This window comes from Nomascus leucogenys, chromosome 15, assembly GCF_006542625.1.
Source record: "Nomascus leucogenys isolate Asia chromosome 15, Asia_NLE_v1, whole genome shotgun sequence".
NCBI classification, from domain to species: domain Eukaryota; kingdom Metazoa; phylum Chordata; class Mammalia; order Primates; family Hylobatidae; genus Nomascus; species Nomascus leucogenys.
In genome coordinates this window covers 107755660-107776272 of record NC_044395.1, presented here as the reverse complement: position 1 = coordinate 107776272, position 20613 = coordinate 107755660, and the positions used below count along the sequence as shown (strand labels likewise).

Genomic DNA, 20613 nt, shown 5'->3' with positions numbered 1-20613 from the left:
CTGTTTCCTGAATCAACCAGATCAAATGAACATTGGATCAAAAGCTGCCAATGCCGAGACTTCATTTTCTTTCATAGAAAGATGAAGCAGTTATGCTAAAGAGAGGGGGGAAAAGAGTAAACCCAGGCAAGAGGAGAAATATAAGTTCTGGTTCGGGATGATGCCAATGGATTTCTTGATTTGGTACCTTCTCCAGACTAACGATCATTCCAAACAGATATTTTTCTACACTACCTGCTAACTCCTCTCTGAAACAGTTATGCAACAGAGGCTTCGGCTCAGTCTGTCTGCAAGAGCTGCATTGAATCTTGCCACCCACTCCTGCATCTTACCCAGTCTTCCACGTACCTGCCACGATCTAGCCACGCTTAACTCTTTGTCCTGTTCTCAGTTCCCATGGCATCTTTGCATTTGCTGTTCCCTGAGCATTTGCTGTTTCCTCTGTTTGAAATACCCTTCACTCCCTTTTCCCCTGGCTATCTCCTCTTCAGCCCAAGGGACATCTCTTCTAAGAAGCTTTCTGTAACCCCTTAGGGAAAATTAAGTATCTTTTATATACACACACACACACACATACATATATTTTGTTTGTTTGTTTGTTTGTGTGTTTGTTTTTTTAAAGGCACAGTCTCACTCTGTCACCCAGGCTGGAGTGCAGTGGCATGATCTTGGCTCACTGCAACCTCTGCCTCTGGGTTCAAGCGATTCTCCTACCTCAGCCTCCAGAGTAGCTGGGATTACAGGTGTTCACCACCACGCCCAGCTAATTTTTGTGTTTTTAGTAGATACACAGTTTTACCACGTTGGCCGGGCTGGTCTCGAACTCCTGACCTCAGGTGATCTGTCCACCTCGGCCTCCCAAAGTGCTGAGATTATAGGCGTGAGCCACCATGTCCAGCCTCATTATTTTATTTTTAATTGACAAATAACAATTGTATGTATTTATGGGGTACAACGTGATGTTTTGCTATATGTTCACAACGTGGAATGACTCAATCCTGCCACTTAACAAATTCATCACCTCATGTAGTAATCTTTTTTTGTGTGGTGAAAACATTTAAAATCTATTCTTCTATAAATCAACACTTTCAAAGAATAGAAGAGCTGCTCTCTTTCCTGGAAGCAGGGAGCTGTGCAGAATGACTAGATGTTAAAATTCTATGATTATTTTTTTCATGTTAGAATGGCATAAGATCATAAGTTTTGAGACTTCAAAGGGACTTTGAAGATCCTTTGAGAATCCAAGCTCTCACTCTACCCATATCCTGATTTGATTCATATCTCTCTGTCATTATATCTCTGGAGAGCACAGGTGGAATCCAATCCAAAATAGGCTTCCTCAGAAGGGTTTGGTCCTGTGAATACCTTCCCCAAGGATCATCTGTTGTAAACACCTCCATTTCAGGAAAATGATATCTAAATATATGCTCCCCACAGATACATCCAGTGCTTTATAGTTTATAAAATTGTCCTCCTCACAGTTTCTGACTCAATAAGGGATAACTCAATGGCTTACAGGTCATTCATCAAGGATAATTCGTCCAGGTCACCAGCTTGTTAATGGTGGAACTTAGGCCAGAACTCCTGGTGGAATGCACTTTCTCTCTCACCCTGATACTTTCTTATTGAAAATTATTCTGAAATACTACTTGTACAATTTTGAGCAGAAGTGATGGCCATATCCAGGGATAATATAGAAGTAAGTTAAAGATTCCGATGTTTACAACGAAATTAGCAAATCGTTTCTTGGAGTGGGCACAATCCATACAGCCCTTAACAAGGAAATGTTAGAGATATTTTGAAGCTGAGGATTAACCGGTAACACCAAAGCCAGTGATGTTTTGCCTTATTTCAAAGCACCTCAGAGGCATCCTTCACAGGGCAGGATATGTGATAAGCAGTGCTTGCTTCTCAAACATTGATACGTATAGAGGCATCTCAGGATCTTGGTAGATGCAGATTCTGATTCTCAAGATCTTGGGTAGGGCCTGAGATTATGCAAAATTCCTAGCAAGCTTCCAAGATTTGCCAAGGCTGCTGGTCCACGGACCACACGGTGGGCAGCAAGTTGTAATGAAAGAACGTCAGAGTTGGAAGCGTTAAGATTTAGACCCAAGTTTCAGCTGTGCGTTGATGAGTCCTGTGTACTTGGTCAGATTTCACTCTGAGTCTGTTTCCTTACCAGTTAAATACGGTTATAATCACATCTCTATATGCACCAAGAGCCTTGAGACTGTTGCCCACCATTCCTTTCTTAGTACTCCATCCTAAACGTGTACAGATGTATGTGTGGGAGCATATTTTAGCACAATACTTTTTTTTTTTTCCATTTTTCTTTCCTTTTATTTTTGAGACAGAGTCTCACTCTGTCACCCAGGCTGGAGTGCAGTGGTGTGATCTTGGCTCATTGCAACCTCCGCCTCTCGGGTTCAAGCGATTCTCATGCCTCAGCCTCCTGAGTAACTGAAACTACAGGCACGTGCCACCATGCCTGGCTAATTGTTGTATTTTTAGTAGAGACAGGGTTTCACCATATTGGCCAGGCTGGTCTCGAATTCCTGGCCTCAAGTGATCCGCCCACCTCAGCCTCCCAAAGTGCTGGGATTACAGGCATGGGCCACCGTGCCCAGCCCTCAAAACTTTTGTAATAGTGATAAAAAACAAGCAACCTAAATAGCCAAGATCAGGAAAACATTTTCTTTCTTTTTGTTTTTTTCCACTCACCATGGAATCAGAAGGTAAAACATTTTAGTAAGCTAAAATATATCCATTAAATTGAATATTAGGCGGTCATTTCCAATCATGTCTAGGGAGAAGATATACATAGAATACTATGAATATACATGGAATATTAAGCAGCTATTTAAAATCATGTCTAAGGAGAAGTACATCGAAAAATGTTCATGTGATAACAAATTTTTTCTTTTTTCGAGACGGAGTCTTGCTCTGTCACCCAGGCTGGAGTGCAGTGGTGCCATCTCGGCTCATTGCAACCCCTGCCTCCCGGGTTCAAGCGATTCTCCTTCCTCAGCCTCCCAAGTAGCTGGGATTATAGGCATCCACCACCATGCCTGGCTAGTTTTTGTGTTTTGTTTTGTTTTGTTTTGTTTTTTGAGACAGAGTCTCTGTCACCCAGGCTGGAGTGCAGTGGTGCCATCTCAGCTTACTGTAACCTCCACCTCCCAGGTTCAAGTGATTCTCCTGCCTCAGCCTCCTGAGTAGCTGGGATTAAATGTGTGCACTACCACACCTGGCTAATTTTTTTTTTTTGTATTTTTAGTAGAGACTGGATTTCAGCATGTTGGCCAGGCTGGTCTCAAACTCCTGACTTCAGGTGATCCACCCACCTCAGCCTCCTAAAATGCTGGGATTACATGCCTGAGCCACCGTGCCCAGCTGAGAAATTAATTTATAACTTACTACATAACTATGAGGCATCACTACAATTATTTTCTAATGGTGTTGATAAAATCCAGGTCAGGTTTTGTCTCATGCTGTGGCAGGCTGCCCTAATTCTGCAACATAACATTTCCTAGAAGTGCTGGCTTCTTCTTAGTAGGAAGTATCCATTCTGACTATGCTTGAAAATATGAATTCAAGAATCTCAACTAAGAATCTCTCAACTAAGGGCTTTCAAGAAAAGCAAAGCAAAGAATGTGTGTTTCCTACTTCTGTCGTTACCCTTTAGAAAGAGGAAGAAGGGGATGATTTTTAAACAAGTTTTCTGGACAAACTATTTAAAAGGAGAGAATCAAAGCATAGGGGTGGTTTTAAGATCAAATAGTCTTGGGTTTGAGTTCCCGATTTGTCACTTATTGGTTGTGGAACTTTGAAGTTTGAGTAAGTGGAACTTTGAAGTTTGAATAAGTTAAACTTATTGGTTGTGGAACTTTGAACAACTCAAACACCAGTTTCTCTGAGCTTCAATTTCCAAATCTGTAAAACAACTCTAGTTGTTTAACTCTTAAGGTTGTTTAGTATTATCTAGTATTTATCTCTTAAGGTTGTTTGAGGATGAAATGAAATAATTAATGAAAAGTGCTGAGTATAGTGTCTGGTACACAGCAGATTCTCAATAAATCATAGCTAATTGTAGAGGAGGAGTTCTAGGGTGGCCCCTACACTCACACCCTGCATGGGTGTGCGTAGGACCTTTGACTTGCTTGTAACCAATAGAATGTGATAAAGATGTTTAAAGTTATGATCATATACATAAGGGTCCATCCTGCTAGCATACACGCTAGAGAGACTGTCACTCCACTGCTGGCTTGAAAGAAGTAAGCTGCCATGCTATGAGAGGGGGCCCATGGAGAGGGTCCCATGGTAAGGAACTGTGGGCAGTCTCTTGTAGCTAAGAACAGCCTCACCTGCAGCCAGCAAGAAAACAGAGACCTCAGTCACACAACCATAAGAAAATGAGGCCAGGCACTGTGGCTCACGCCTATAATCCCAGCACTTTGGGAGGCCGAGGAGGGAGAATCACCTGAGGTCGGGAGTTCGAGACCAGCCTGACCAACATGGAGAAACCCTGTCTCTACTAAAAATACAAAAAATTAGCCCGGCATGGTGGCACGTGCCTGTAATCTCAACTACTCAGGAGGCTGAGGCAGGAGAATTGCTTGAACCTGGGAGACGGAGGTTGCAGTGAACCGAGATCGTGCCATTGCACTCTAGCCTGGGCGACAAGAGTGAAACTCCATCTCAAAAAAAAAAAAAAAGAAAGAAAAAGAGAAAAAGAAAATGAATCCTCCCAACAGCCTGAATGAGCCTGGAAGTTAATTAATTCATAGTGGAGCCTCGAGGTTAGAATGCAGCCGCCTTGATTGAAGCTTGGTGAGACCCTGAGTGGAAGACCCACCAAGGCCTTGCTCAGGCTCCTGACACACAGGGCTGTGAGGCAATCAGTGTGTTGTGTTCAGCCTCTAGATTTGTGGTCATTAGTTACACAGCAATAGAAAACCAGTACATATGGCTTCTCAGCCTTTTGGCTAAGATCAAGTGTAGAAAACCAATACGTAATATAAAGCAGATAATCAACACTCAGCCTGTAGCTATTGCTTGCCATCAACAGGTTCATCTTCCTTCTGCCAGTGTTTTAATGAGCACACTATTGTGTTGGGACAGAGTTCAAGAACTGGAGACAGAACCTACTCGTGTTGAGTAGAGGAGGCAGAGATGAAAACCGAAAAATTACAATAAAGGGCAATAAGTGTTATGATTAAGATGCTTTTGTTGTGGTAAAATTAGCATAACATAAAATTCACCCTTTCAGCCAGGTGCAGTGGCTCACACCTGTACACCCAGCACTTTGGGAGGCTGAGGTGAGAAGAACACTTGGGCTCAGGAATTCAAGACCAACCGAGGCAACATAGTGAGATCTTAGCTCTCTCTCAAAAAAAAAAAAAAGGCCGGGCACAGTGGCTCACGCCTGTAATCCCAGCGCTTTGGGAGGCCAAGACAGGTGGATCACCTGAGGTCAGGAGTTCGAGACCAGCCTGGCTAACATGGTGAAACCCCATCTCTACTAAAAATACGAAAAATTAGCCAGGTGTGGTGGCGCATGCCTGTAGTCCCAGCTATTCAGGAGGCTGAGACAGGAGAATTGCTTGAACCTGGGAGGCAGAGGTTGCAGTGAGCTGAGACCTCACCATTGCACTCTAGCCTGGTCAAGAAGAGCAAAACTCCACCTCAAAAAAAAAAATCCCTTTAAATTATTTTAAAGTGGGCAATTCAGTGGCATTTAGCACATTCCTACACTGTCGTGCAACCATTACCACTGTCTAGCTCTAGAACACTTTCATTGCCCCAAAAGGAAACTCCATAGCCATTAGGCAGTGACTCCCCATTCTCCACTTCCCCAGCCCCTGGCTAATCTGCTTCTCTCTCTATGGATTTGCCTATTCTGGACATTTCAGACATACGTGTATTGTATGATATATGGAATCATACAATATGTAGCCTTTTGTGTCTGGCTTCCTTCACTTAGCATGTTTTTAAGATTCATCCAAGTTGTATAATAGCATGTATCATGTATCTTAATTCCTTTTTATGGCTGAATGATATACTTTTTAAATGTATGTATGTATTTTATTTTATTTTTTTTTTTTTTTTTTTTTTTTTCTTGTACAGTGGAGTGCAGTGGAATCTCGCTATGCAACTTCCTTTACGCATTCTTGCTCAGCTCTCCAGTAGGGCTCATTGTTTTTTGGCCCCAAGCTGCTGGAGTGGCCAGTGGTGGTAATCATTTGCCTCCACTAGTAAATCTCATAAACTCAAACTCCTGGGCGCAGCGATCCTCTTGTCTCAGATCCTCCTGCAGATATACACTAACACACCCAGCTACCTGCTGGAATTATTCAAACTAGCCAATCCTAAACTGCTTTTTTTTTTCTTTTTTCTTTCTTTCTTTTTTTTTCTGTCACCCAGGCTGGAGTGCAGTGGCACAATCTCCCGGGTTCAAGCGATTCTCCTGCCTCAGCTTCCTGAGTAGCTGGGATTACAGGCACCCGCCACCACACCCAGCTAATTTTTGTATTTTTAGTGGACACGGGGTTTCACTATGTTGGCCAGGCTGGTCTGGAACTCCTGACTTCAGGTGATCTACCCGCCTAGGCGTCCCAAAGTGCTGGGATTACAGGCGTGAGCCACCACGCCTGGCCTGCTTTTTTTTTTTTTTTTCCTATTCATATTTAATGTATCCAACTGATCTAAACAGTTTACCCAACCATGCTTTGCCTTTTCTGCTGAAACCCCAATAAAGGCTGTGGCCCATGCCTTCCCCTCACTCCTTTCTGCCTCCTGACCAAACCTGGTGTTTCTCCATTTGGGTCTGCATGTGAGGCGTACCATGCCCCCTTCTCTCGGGAAATATAAGTAATAAATTATTCTTTCGGCCGGGCACGGTGGCTCACGCCTGTAATCCCAGCACTTTGGGAGGCATAAGTGGGTGGATCACGAGGCCAGGAGTTCAAGACCAGCCTGGCCAATATGGTGAAACTCTGTAGAGACGGGGTTTCAAAAATTAGCTGGGTATGGTGACGCGTGCTTGTAGTCCCAGCTGCTCGGGAGGCTGAGGCAGAAGAATCGCTTGAACCTGGGAGGTGGAGGTTGCAGCGAGCCAAGATCTGGCCACTGCACTCCAGCCTTGGTGACAGAGTGAGACTCCATCTCAAAATAAATAAATTAATAAATAATAATAATAAATTAATTATTCTTTCAATGTCATGGACTTCTCCATGTCATCATGCAGTCACCTCCATAAGTTAAAAAATCCTGCAGGTAGGCTGGGCGCGGCGGCTCACGCCTATAATCCCAGCACTTTGAGAGGCCGAGGCGGGCAGATCACGAGGTCAGCAGATCGAGAGAGACCATCCTGGCTAACACGGTGAAACCCTGTCTCTACTAAAAATACAAAAAAAAAAAAAAAATTAGCTGGGCGCAGTGGCAGACGCCTGTAGTCCCAGCTACTTGGGAGGCTGAGGCAGGGGAATGGCATGAACCCGGGAGGCAGAGCTTGCAGTGAGCCGAGATCGCACCACTACACTCCAGCTTGGGTGACACAGCGAGACTCCATCTCAAAAAAAAAAAAAAAAAATCCTGCAGGTATAATTGAGACTTGAATTTCCTACTCAGAAGAAATAATGGGTTTGTTTGTTTGTTTGTTTGTTTGTAGAGATGGGGTCTTGTTATGTTGCCCAGGCTGGTCTGGAATTCCTGGGCTCAGAGGATCCTCCTGCAGGGGCCTCCCAAAGTCCTAACATTACAAGGATCAGCCACCTCACCAGTCTGAATTTCTTTTTTGACCTAAGCTAATTTGAAGTTTCTGTCACTTGCAACCTAAAGAATCCAGACTAATACCTACATATCCACAGGTTCTACCTCAAACTCTAGAATCTACACTTTTTTTTTCTTTTAAGATGGAGTCTCACTCTGTCCCCCAGTCTCACTCTGGAGTGCAGTGGCATGATCTCGGCTCACTGCAACCTCCACCTCCTGGGTTCAAGGGATCCTCCTGCCTCAGCCTCCCGAGTGCTGGGATTACAGGTATGTGCCACCATGCTCGGCTAATTTTTTTTTTTTTTGTATTTTTAGTAGGGACGGGGTTTCACCATGTTGGCCAGGCGGGTCTCAAACTCCTGACCTCAAGTGATCTGCCCTCCTCAGCCTCCCAAAGTGCTGGGATTACAGGCGTGAGCCACTGCCTAGAATCTACATCTGAATAAGATAATTCTTTTGTAGCTAACCATGCATAGACCCCAGGCTAGAGATTGAGAACCCTTTTGGGGGGCACAAAAGGCCATGACAAGTTAACAAGCATAAGCAGGTGGAATGAAATAATGATCCGATTTGGGTTTCAGGAAAATCACTTCTGGCAGTTGTTTTGGAAGATGGATCAAGAGGGTAAGAGATGAGACAGAGGCCATTCCCAGGCCTGACCAGGACACACACAGACTGGTGGGGCAGATTCCACAAACTCTTGTGCCATTCCCAGGCCACGGGGTGTAAAAGGAAAAGGAAGGGATGTGGGCATTTGCTGACGCCCAGAGCCGGGTCTGCTCCCTTTGTGCTACTTGCCCAAGAGGGCGTATTTTTGGGAAGGGGTGTGTTCTGAGAGTAAGGAGGAAGTTGCCACCCCATTGGAAAGAATCTGCCACCCTGCCTTCCAGCTGAAATATCAGATAGTCTGTTCTTCTCTGGGTCAGCAGGGAACTGGAATGGCTAAGGATTTTTTTTGTTGTCGTTTTTTTCTTTTTTTTTTTCTTTCCTTCTTTTTGAAAGACTGCATGAAAGAACATGATGTTTTAGGTTCACAAAGGAAAAAAGATAAGGGAAAAGTGGCAAGTTAGCCCATTGTGTATGTTATCTCTGTTATTTTAGAATAAAAAAATAAGTATGGCAGACTGGGATCACAGTTCATGCCAGCCTGGTCCAAAATTGTTGCTTTTATCCTTTTCCCTTGGTTCTACATTTTGGCAGAAGGTTTTCCTCAGGAGCTTTCTGGTACTCAGAAGCACACTGCCTGGCTAAGGAAGAGACTGGGAGGCCCCAGGGCAGCTTTAGCTCTTAGGGGCAGACACACATTAGCTAAGCTCGTAAACCCGATTGGATGAAACTGGAATGCCAATTTATTTAACAGTAGACTTTGTTTTTTGTTTGTTTGTTTTGTTTTGTTTTTTGAGACAGACTCTTGCTATGTCACCCAGGCTGGAGTAGAGTGGTAGCACAGTCTTGGCTCACTGCAACCTCTGCCTCCTGGGTTCCAGCTATTCTCATGCCTCAGCCTCCCTTATAGCTGGGATTACAGGTGTGCACCATCACACTTGGCTAATTTTTGCATTTTTAGTAGAGACAGGGTTTCACCATGTTGTCCAGGCTGGTCTTGAACTCCTGACCTCAAGTGATCCACCTGCCTCGGCCTCCGAAAGTGCTGGGATTACAGTTATAACAGCAGACTTTCGAACTGTAGACTTTGGCTAGCTGAGCTGGAGCTCAGACATTTAATGTAGCCAAATTCTCCAGTAAATAATCATAATGATGAAAGTAATAATAAGAGCTAACATTTACTGGGCACCTAATATGTGCCAGTCACTATGTTGAACACTTACATGAATTTTTTTTACTTAATCTGAAGTAGGTACTTTTGTTATCCTCATTTACAGATGAGAAAATTGCAACACAAGGAAGGTAAGTAATTTGCCCAAGGTCATATGTCAACTCCCCATCTAGCCCTTGAACTGGAAGTGAAACTCTGTGAACAGAAAGTTGACAGAAAACTTGGATGAGAGACTTTGTGGGGGCACAAGCAGAGCTGCTCTGGAGTACAAATAGAGCAGATGACATTCTCCCCACTTCCTCTCCCCAAGGCAGGTGGTTTCAGAAGGCTGGAGAGATGGCCTGGGCACATACTTCGGTGTCCCCACATCGAGTACCTTCAACTTTGGCCGCCATGAGGCTCCATCAACTGGCTTCATGGGCCAGGGACCTAGACCAGTGGAAGCTGAAACTGAAGAGGAGGGTGAGGTAGACTGACAGGCTGGTTTGAGAATGTGTGTGAGGTCGTGTGTGTCTATGCATGTGTGTCTGGAGGTGGGGAGGATACAGAAGTTATTTGGGAATACTGTGGGAATACTGGTGGTAGATGCTAAATTCGTTCTTGAGCATTTAGCCAGTGTCATTTGATCATACATAACTGACTGCCATTTGCATATTCCAGTTCTTGAAGCCAAATCAATGAGAAGGAACTGCCATGGGGACCCTGAGTGCCCACGTCACCAGAACCAGGGCATCGCTCCCTGAAGGTGGAGAATATATGCTCCATGAGGGAGAGACTTTGTATCTTTTGTTCCCTGTTTATTCCTAGCACACAGTAGACAAATATTTGTGGAGGAAGAGGAAGGAACGAAGGAAGGAGGGAGGGAGGGAGAGGGGAGGGGAGGGGAGGGAGGGAAGAGAAGAAGAAAGGGAGGGAGGGAGGGGAAGGGAGGAAGGAATAGAGGAAGAAAGGAAGAACTGCAGCATTTCTCATTCAGGTAGAGAAGGAATCGAGGAGACTGAGAAGTGGCCAGAGAGGTAGGAAAAGAAAAGCCAGGCACATGAAGGATAATAGAAGTGTAGAGAGAAAAGCAATTTTTTTTTTTTTTGAGAGGGAGCCTTGCTCTTGTTGCCCAGGCTGGAGTGCAGTGGTGCAATCTTGGCTCACTGCAACCTCCACCTCCCAGATTCAAGCAATTCTCCTGCCTCAGACTCCCGAGGAGCTCACATTACAGGCGCCCACCACCACACCCAGCTACTTTTTGTATTTTTAATAGAGACAGAATTTCACCATGTTGGCCGGGCTGGTCTCAAACTCCTAACCTCAGGTGATCCGCTGCCTAGACCCCCAAAGTGCTGGGATTACAGGTGTGAGCCACTGTGCCTGGCCAGCATTTTTTTGTGTGTGTGTGGTGAAATATACATAACAAAACTTAACATTTTTAACCATTTTGGCTGACTCTCTTTTCGGACTCAGCCAGCCTGCACCCCGGTGAAATAAACAGCCATGTCGCTTACACAAAGCCTGTTTGGGGGTCTCTTCACACGGACGCGCGTGAAATTTGGTGCCGTGACTTGGATCGGGGGACCTCCCTTGGGAGATCAATGCCCCGTCCTCCTGCTCCATCCTCCTGCTCTTTGCTCCATGAGAAAGATCCACCTACGACCTCAGGTCCTCAGACCGACCAGCCCAGGGAACATCTCACCAATTTCAAATCCGGTAAGCGGCCTCTTCTTACTCTGTTCTCCAACCTCCCTCACTATCCCTCAACCTCTTTCTCCTTTCAATCTTGGCGCCACACTTCAATCTCTCCCTTCTCTTAATTGCCATTCCTTTCATTTTCTGGTAGAGACAAAGGAGACACATTTTATCTGTGGACCCAAAACTCTGGCGCTGGTCACGGACTGGGAAGGCAGCCTTCCCTTGGTGTAGAAGTTTAATCGTTGCAGGGATGCCTCTCTGATTATTCACCCAGGTTTCAGAGGTGTCAGACCACACAGGGACGCCTGCCTTGGTCCTTCACCTTTAGCGTCAAGCCCCGCTTTTCTGGGGAAGAGGCAAGTACCCCAACCCCTTCTCTCCTTGTCTCTACCCCTTCTCTGCTTTCCTGGGGCTGGGGCAAGTACCCCTCAACCCCTTCTCCTTCACCCTTAGCAGCAACTCCCGCTTTTCTAGGGGGCAAGAACCCCCAATCGCTTATTTCCGCACCCCAACCTCTTATCTCTGCACCCCGATCCCTTATTTCCACACCCCAACCTCTTATATCTCTGCACCTCAATCCCTTATTTCCATGCCCCAACCCCTTCTCTGCTTTTCTGGAGGGCAAGAACCCCCGACCCCTTCTCTGAGTCTCTACCCTTTTCTCTGGGCTTGCCTCCTTCACTTTGGGCAAGCTTCCACCTTCCATTCCTCCTCCTTCTCCCTTAGCCTGTGTCCTTAAGAACTTAAAACCTCTTCAACTCTCACCTGACCTAAAATCTAACCATCTTATTTTCTTCTGCATTGCCGCTTGACCCCAATACAAACTCGACAATAGTTCCAAATAGCTGGAAAATGGCACTTTCAATTTTTCCATCCTACAAGAGCTAAATAATTGTTGTCGTAAAATGGGCAAATGGTCTGAGGTGTCTGACATCCAGGCATTCTTTTACACATCGGTCCCTTCCTACTCTCTGTGCCCAATGCAACTCATCCCAAATCTTCCTCCTTTCCCTCCCGCCTGTCCCCTCAGCCCCAACCCCAAGCATCGCTGAGTCTTTCTAATCTTCTTTTTCTACAGACCCATCTGACCTCTCCCCTCCTCGCCAGGCTGCTCCTCGCCAGGCCGAGCTAGGTCCCAATTCTTCCTCAGCCTCTGCTCCTCCACCTTATAATCCTTTTATCACCTCCCCTCCTCACACCCGGTCCGGCTTACAGTTTTGTTCCGTGACTAGCCCTCCCCCACCTGCCCAGCAATTTATTGTTAAAAAGGTGGCTGGAGCTAAAGGCATAGTCAAGGTTAATGCTCCTTTTTCTTTATCCCAAATCAGATAGCGTTTAGGCTCTTTTTCATCAAATATAAAAATCCAGCCCAGTTCACGACTCGTTCGGCAACAACCCTGAGATGCTTTACAGCCCTAGACCCTAAAAGGTCAAAAGGCCATCTTATTCTCAATATACATTTTATTACCCAATCTGCTCCCAACATTAAATAAAACTACAAAAATTAGAATCTGGCCCTCAAACCCCACAACAGCACTTAATTAACCTCACCTTCAAGGTGTACAATAATAGAAAAAAATTGCAATTCCTTGCCTCCGCTGTGAGACAAACCCCAGCCACATCTCCAGCACACAAGAACTTCCAAACGCCTGAACTGCAGCAGCCAGGCGTTCCTCCAGGCCTGCCTCCCCCAGGAGCTTGCTACAAGTGCCAGAAATCTGGCCACCAGGCCAAGGAATGCCCACAGCCCGGGATTCCTCCTAAGCCGTGTCCCATCTGTGTAGGACCCCACTGAAAATCAGACTGTTCAACTCACCTGGCAGCCACTCCCAGAGCCCCTGGAACTCTGGCCCAAGGCTCTCTGACTCCTTCCCAGATCTTCTCGGCTTAGCAGCTGAAGACAGACACTGCCCAGTCACCTCGGAAGCCTACAAGACCATCACAGATGCTCTGGGCAACTCTCACAGTGGAGGGTAAGTCCGTCCCCTTCTTAATCAATGTGGAGGCTACCCAGTCCACATTACCTTCTTTTCAAGGGCCTGTTTCTGTTGCCTCCATAACTGTTGTGGGTATTGATGGCCAGGCTTCTAAACCTCTTAAAACTCCCCAACTCTGGTGCCAATTTAGACCATACTCTTAAGCATTCCTTTTTAGTTATCTCCACCTGCCCGGTTCCCTTATTAGGCCGAGACACTTTAACTAAATTATCTGCTTCCCTGACTATTCCTAGGCTACAGCCACACCTCATTGCCACCTTTTCCCCCAGTTCAAAGCCTCCTTCACATCCTCCTCTTGTATCTCCCCACCTTAACCCACAAGTATAGGATACCTCTACTCCCTCCTTGGCGACCGATCATGCACCCCTTACCATCTCATTAAAACCTAATCACCCTTACCCCGCTCAACGTCAATATCCCATCCCGCAGCATGCTTTAAAAAGATTAAAGCCTGTTATCACTCACCTGCTACAGCATGGCCTTTTAAAGCCTATAAACTCTCCTTAAAATTCCCCCATTTTACCTGTCCTAAAACCAGACAAGCCTTACAAGTTAGTTCAGGATCTGCGCCTTATCAACCAAATTGTTTTGCCTATCCACCCCGTGGTGCCAAACCCATATACTCTCCTATCCTCAATACCTCCCTCTACAACCCATTATTCTGTTCTAGATCTCAAACGTGCTTTCTTTACTATTCCTTTGCACCCTTAATCCCAGCCTCTCAGCTTTCACTTGGACTGACCCTGACACCCATTAGGCTCAGCAAATTACCTGGGCTGTACTGCCGCAAGGCTTCACAGACAGCCATTACTTTAGTCAAGCCCAAATTTCTTCCTCATCTGTTACCTATCTCAGCGTAATTCTCATAAAAACACACGTGCTCTCCCTGCCAATCATGTCCAACTGATCTCTCAAACCCCAGCACCTTCTACAAAACAACAACTCCTTTCCTTCCTAGGCATGGTTAGTGCGGTCAGAATTCTTACACAAGAGCCAGGACCGCACCCTGTAGCCTTTCTGTCCAAACAACTTGACCTTACTGTTTTAGCCTAGCCCTCATGTCTGCGTGCAGCGGCTGCCACTGCTTTAATACTTTTAGAGGCCCTCAAAATCACAAACTATGTTCAACTCACTCTACATTTCTCATAACTTCCAAAATCTATTTTCTTCCTCATACCTGATGCATATACTTCCTGCTCCCCGGCTCCTTCAGCTGTACTTCATTGTTCCTGGCCAGGACTTCAATCCAGCCTCCTACATTATTCCTGATACCACACCTGACCCCCATGACGGTCTCTCTCTGATCCACCTGACATTCACCCCATTTCCCCATATTTCCTTCTTTCCTGTTCCTCACCCTGATCACACTTAGTTTATTGATGGCGGTTCCATCAGGCCTAATCGCCACACACCAGCAAAGGCAGGCTATGCTATAGTACAAGCCACTAGCCCGCCTCTTAGAACCTCTCATTTCCTTTCCATCGTGGAAATCTATCCTCAAGGAAATAAATTCTCAGTGTTCCATCTGCTATTCTTCTACTCCTCAGGGATTATTCAGGCCCCCTCCCTTCCCTACACATCAAGCTCAAGGATTTGCCCCCACCCAGGACTGGCAAATTAGCTTTACTCAACATGCCCTGAGTCAGGAAACTAAAATAGCTCTTAGTCTAGGTAGACACTTTCACTGGATAAGTAGAGTCCTTTCCTACAGGGTCTGAGAAGGTCGCTGCAGTCATTTCTTCCCTTCTGTCAGACGTCATTCCTCGGTTTGGCTTTCCCACCTCTATACAGTCTGATAACGGACCAATCTTTATTAGTCAAATCAGCCAAGCATTTTTTCAGGCTCCTAGTATTCAGTGACAGACTAATGGTCTTTTAAAAACACACCTCACCAAGCTCAGCCACCAACTTAAAAAGGACTGGACAATACTTTTACCACTTTCACTTCTCAGAATTCAGGCCTGTCCTCGGAATGCTACAAGGTACAGCCCATTTAAGCTCCTGTATAGACGATCCTTTTTATTAGGCCCGTCTCATTCCAGACACCAGACCAACTTAGACTGTGCCCCAAAAAACTTGTCATCCCTACTATCTTCTGCCTAGTCACACTCCTATTCACCGTTCTTAACTACTCATACATGCCCTGCTATTCTTTACGCTACCAGTTTGCACTGTTTCTCCAAGCCAGCACAGCTGATATCTCCTGGTGCTATCCCCACACCGCCACTCTAAATTATTGAAGTAAATAAATAATCTTTGCTGGCAGGACTATGCTGAATCTCCTTAGGCACTCTCTAATCAGATGTCCTGGGTCCTCCCAATTCTTAGACCTTTTATACCTGTTTTTCTCCTTCTCTTATTCCATTTAGTTTTTCAATTCATACAAAACCGTATCCAGGCCATCACCAATAATTCTAAACAACAAGTGTTTCTTCTAACAGCCCACAATATCACCTCTTACCACAAAATCTTCCTTCAGCTTAATCTCTCCCACTCTAGGTTCCCACGCCGCCCCAATCCCGCTCAAAGCAGCCCTGAGAAACATCGCCCATTCTCTCTCTCCATATCACCCCCCAAAAATTTTCACCGCCCCAACACTTCAACACTATTTTGTTTTATTTTTCTTATTAATATAAGAAGGCAGGAACGTCAGGCCTCTGAGCCCAAGCCAAGCCATCGCATTGCCTGTGACTTGCACGTATACACCCAGATGGCCTGAAGTAACTGAAGAATCACAAAAGAAGTGAATATGCCCTGCCCCACCTTAACTGATGACATTCCACCACAAAAGAAGTGTAAATGGCCGGTCCTTGCCTTCAGTGATGACATTACCTTGTGAAAGTCCTTCTCCTGGCTCATCCTGGCTCAAAAAGCGCCCCCACTGAGCACCTTGTGACCTCCACTCCTGCCCGCCGGAGAACAAACCCCCTTTGACTGTAATTTTCCTTTACCTACCCAAATCCTATAAAATGGCCCCACCCTATCTCCCTTCGCTGACTCTGTTTTCAGACTCAGCCCGCCTGCACCCAGGTGAAATAAACAGCCGTGTTGCTCACAAAAAAAAAAAAAAAAAAAATTTAACCATTTTAATTAAGTGTATGGCTCTGTAGCACTAAATACATTCATATTGTTGTGTAACCATCACCACCATCCATCTCCAGAACTTTTTCTTCCCACAGTGAAACTCTGTACCCATTAAGCATGAACTCCCCATTCCCACCTCCCTCTAGCTCTTGGCAACTGCTGTTTTACTTTCCGTCTCTATGCATTTGACTATTCTAGGTATCTCATATAAGTGGGATCGTACCGTATTGTCTCATTGTGACTACCAGCATATACACAGGTTTCAAGGTCCTATTTGGGGTCCCCATTCCTTCTCTTGATAACTCTCTCTCCGTAAATAATCTGATCAATTTCCAAATTAAATATCACATATAGGCTTCATGGGCAAGTGACCTGTGCAGTTACCTGGAGGTCTCTGTGCTTGGTTTGATGTTATCCTCTTGACATCTGGAAGTTATTAATAATTTTTTAACATGAGGCTATTTGTCTTCATTTTGCACTGGGTCCCACAAATTATGTAACCAGTCCTGCTCCCAAACGTGTAACTTTGCCCTGGACTACTCTTTTGAGCACTTGTCTCATATACCTAGATGTCTACTTGACATCTCCACTTGAATGATTTAAAGATATGCCAGGCTGTTGTGGGAAGTCAGGGACTCCGAATGGAGAGACCGGCTGGAGCCGTGGCAGAGGAACATAAATTGTGAAGATTTCATGGACATTTACCAGTTCCCAAATAATACTTTCATAATTTCTTACACCTCTCTTACTTTAATCTCTTAATCCTGTTATCTTCATAAACTGAGGATGTACGTCACCTCAGGGCCACTATGATAATTGTTAACTGTACAAATTGATTGTAAAACATGTGTTTGAACAATATGAAATCAGCGCACCTTGAAAAAGAACAGAATAACAGCAATTTTCAGGGAACAAGGGAAGACAACCATAAGGTCTGACTGCATACAGGGTCGGGCAAAATAGAGCCATATTTTTCCTCTTGCAGAGAGCCTATAAACGGACATGCAAGTAGGGAAGATATTGCTAAATTCTTTTCCTAGCAAGGATTAATACTCTGGGAAAGGAATGCATTCCTGGGGGAGGTCTGTAAACAGCCACTCTGGGAGCGTCTGTCTTACGCAGTTGAGATAAGGACTGAAATACGCCCTGGTCTCCCGCAGAACCCTCAGGCTGACTAGGCTGGGGAAAAACCCCGCCCTGGTAAATTGGAGGTCAGACCGGTTCTCTGCTCTTGAACCCTGTTTTCTGTTGTTTAAGATGTTGATCAAGACAATACGTGCACCACTGAACATAGACCCTTATTAGTAATTCCGCTTTTGCCCTTTGCCTTGTGATCTTTGCTGAACGCTTATCAGGAGTTTCTGATTTTGCCCTGTTTCCTCAGAAGCACGTGATCTTTGTTCTCCTTTTTGCCCTTTGAAGCATGTGATCTTGTGACCTACTCCGTGTTCTTGCACCCCCTCCCCTTTTGAAATCCTTAATAAAACTCCTGGTTTTGTGGCTCAGGTAGGCATCATGTTCCTACCGATATGTGATGTCACCCCCGGCGGCCCAGCTGTAAAATTCCTCTCTTTGGGCTGGGCGTGGTGGCTCATGCCTGTAATCCCAGCACTTTGGGAGGCTGAGGCAGGCAGATCACAAGGTCAGGAGATCGAGACCATCCTCACTAACATGGTGAAACCCCATCTCTACTAAAAATACAAAAAATTAGCCAGGCATGGTGGCGGGCGCCTGTAATCCCAGCTACTCGGGAGGCTGAGCCAAGAGGATTGCTTGAATCCAGGAGGCGGAAGTACCAGTGAGCCAAGATTGCGCCATCTTGTCTCAACTGAATAACTAAATAAATAATAAAAATAAATTTTAAAAATAAAGATATCTTAAAACTAACATATCAAAAAACAAACAAAACAAAAAACTAACATATCAACATATCCAAAAGTAAGTTCTTCTTTTTTTATTTTATTTATTATTATTATTTTTTTGAGACAGAGTTTTGTTCTTGTTGCCCAGGCTGGAGAGCAGTGGCACAATCTCAGCTCACTGCAACCTTTGCCTCCCAGGTTGAAGTAATTCTCCTGCCTCAGCCTCCCAAGTAACTGGGATTACAGGCACCTGCCACCATGCCCGGCTAATTTTTTGTATTTAGTAGAGATGGGGTTTCACCATGTTGGTCAGGCTGGTCTTAAACTCCTCACCTCAGGTGATCCACCCACCTTGGCCTCCCAAAGTGCTGGAGTTACAGGTGTGAGCCACTGCGCCTGGACCAAACTTAGTTCTTAACCTTCTCCTCTAATCTTTACTCCATCATTCTCACCCACCATTCCAACCAGAAACCTAGGAGCCATACTTTCCTCCTCTTTCCCCCATTCTCTCCTACCCCATCCGACCCACCAATAAGTCAGAAGGATTGTACTTCAAAAGTAAGTTTCAGATTCGTCCACTTCTCTCCAGTCAGCTATCCTGCTCTAAGCAACTATCATTTCTCATCTGGACTCCTGTAGAAACTCCTAGCTGGTGTCCCTACCTTACTCTGGCTCCTTCCTCAAAGCTAAAAATGGTTATTTTCCATGTGGCATCTAAGTGCTCTTTTAAAATAAATCATAATGTGGCCAGGCACGATGGCTCGTGCCTGTAATTCCAGCACGTTGAGAAGCTGAGGGTGACAGATCACCTGAGGTCAGGAGTTTAAGACCAGCCTGGCCAACATGGCAAAACCCCATCTCTAATAAAAATACAAAAATTAGCCAAGTGTGGTGGCAGGCACCTGTAATCCCAGCTACTCAGAAGGCTGAGGCAGGAGAATCACTTGAACCCAGGAGGTGGAAGTTACAGTGAGCTGAGATTGTGCTACTGCACTCCAGCCTGGGCAACAAGAGCGAAACTCCATCTCAAATAAAATAAAATAAAATAAATCATAACGTGATTCTGTCATGCTCCTGCATCAGCCTTCCAGTGGCTCTCCTTAAGTCAGAATAAAACCCAAACTCCTACAAGGAAGGCCCTGTGTGAACTGACCTCTCACTGCCCCTTCATCTCTCCCTTACATCCTTCCCCTCCCCCAGATGGCACAGAGGCCTTTTAGTTCCCCCACTCACTGGCCTCTCCCCTGGCTTAGAGAGCACACTGCCTGCCTGGAAGCCAACTCCCACCTTCCTTCAGCTTTTTTTTTTTTTTTTCTGAGATGGAGTCTCACTCTGTGGCCCAGGCTGGAGTACAGTGGCGTGATCTTGGCTCACTACAAAACCTCTGCCTCCTGGGTTCAAGCGATTCTTGGCCTCAGCCTCCCAACTAGCTGGGATCACAGGCATATGTCACCACACCCAGAGAATTATTTTGTATTTTTATTTTTTATTTTAATTAATTAATTTATTTATTTATATTTTTGAGATGGAGTTTCTCTCTTGTCGCCCAGGCTGGAGTGCAGTGGCACAATCTTGGATCGCTGCAACCTCCACCTTCCAGGTTCACGCCATTCTCCTGCCTCAGCCTCCAGAGTAGCTGGGATTACAGGCACCCGCCACCACGCCCAGCTGATTTTTGTATTTTTAGTACAGACGGGGTTTTGCCATGTTAGCCAGGCTGGTCTCGAACTCCTGACCTCAGGTGATCTGCCCGCCTTGGCCTCCCAAAGTGCTGGGATTACAGGCGTGAGCCACCGCACCCAGCTTCAAATAACTTCTGAATGCCCACTAGGAGCCTATGAGTATATGAATGATGGTGACACAAAGGTGTACAAATAGATATAATTACTGACCTCCTGGAACTTACATTCAAACAAGAGTGACTGTTAAAAAAGTCACCGTGATTGTGCCATGGCATTCCAGCCTGGGCAACAGAGCAAGACCCTGTCTCCAAAACAACGACAACAAAACCCCCAACATTCATTGTAATTATAAACTATAACAGGTGTACATAAGAAACAGACAAAGGGCCGAGCAAGAGTGAGTACAAGACCATTGGGGCTGGGACTTAGGGACGGAGGGGACGGTGGCGTGAGCGAACCCTGGGGGGAAGAACAGGAGCTGAGTCATGCAGATCTTGTTACTTTCCTCGAAGACCTTAGGTTTTGTTTTGTTTTATGGTATTTATTTATGTGTGTCCTTAATTGCTTTATTATCTGTCTCCCTGCCAAGACTTGCAGCCCTATGAAATCAAGGGCCAACCAGTTCTTGTTCTCCCTGACATACCTAGTACCTCAGCACAGTGCCTGGGGCCTCCTAGGCCTTCAGCAAATCAAAAAGTCAGTTTTGGCTGGGCGCGGTGGCTCACGCCTGTAATCCCAGCACTTTGGGAGGCCAA

The 20613-nt window shown here is 45.5% G+C and overlaps 1 pseudogene; it reads left to right on the top strand.

The window, feature by feature from the left end:
* Window positions 1-4968: 4968 nt before the first annotated feature.
* On the top strand, window positions 4969-5113 carry LOC115830588 (annotated as a pseudogene).
* The last annotated feature ends 15500 nt before the right edge of the window (window positions 5114-20613 follow it).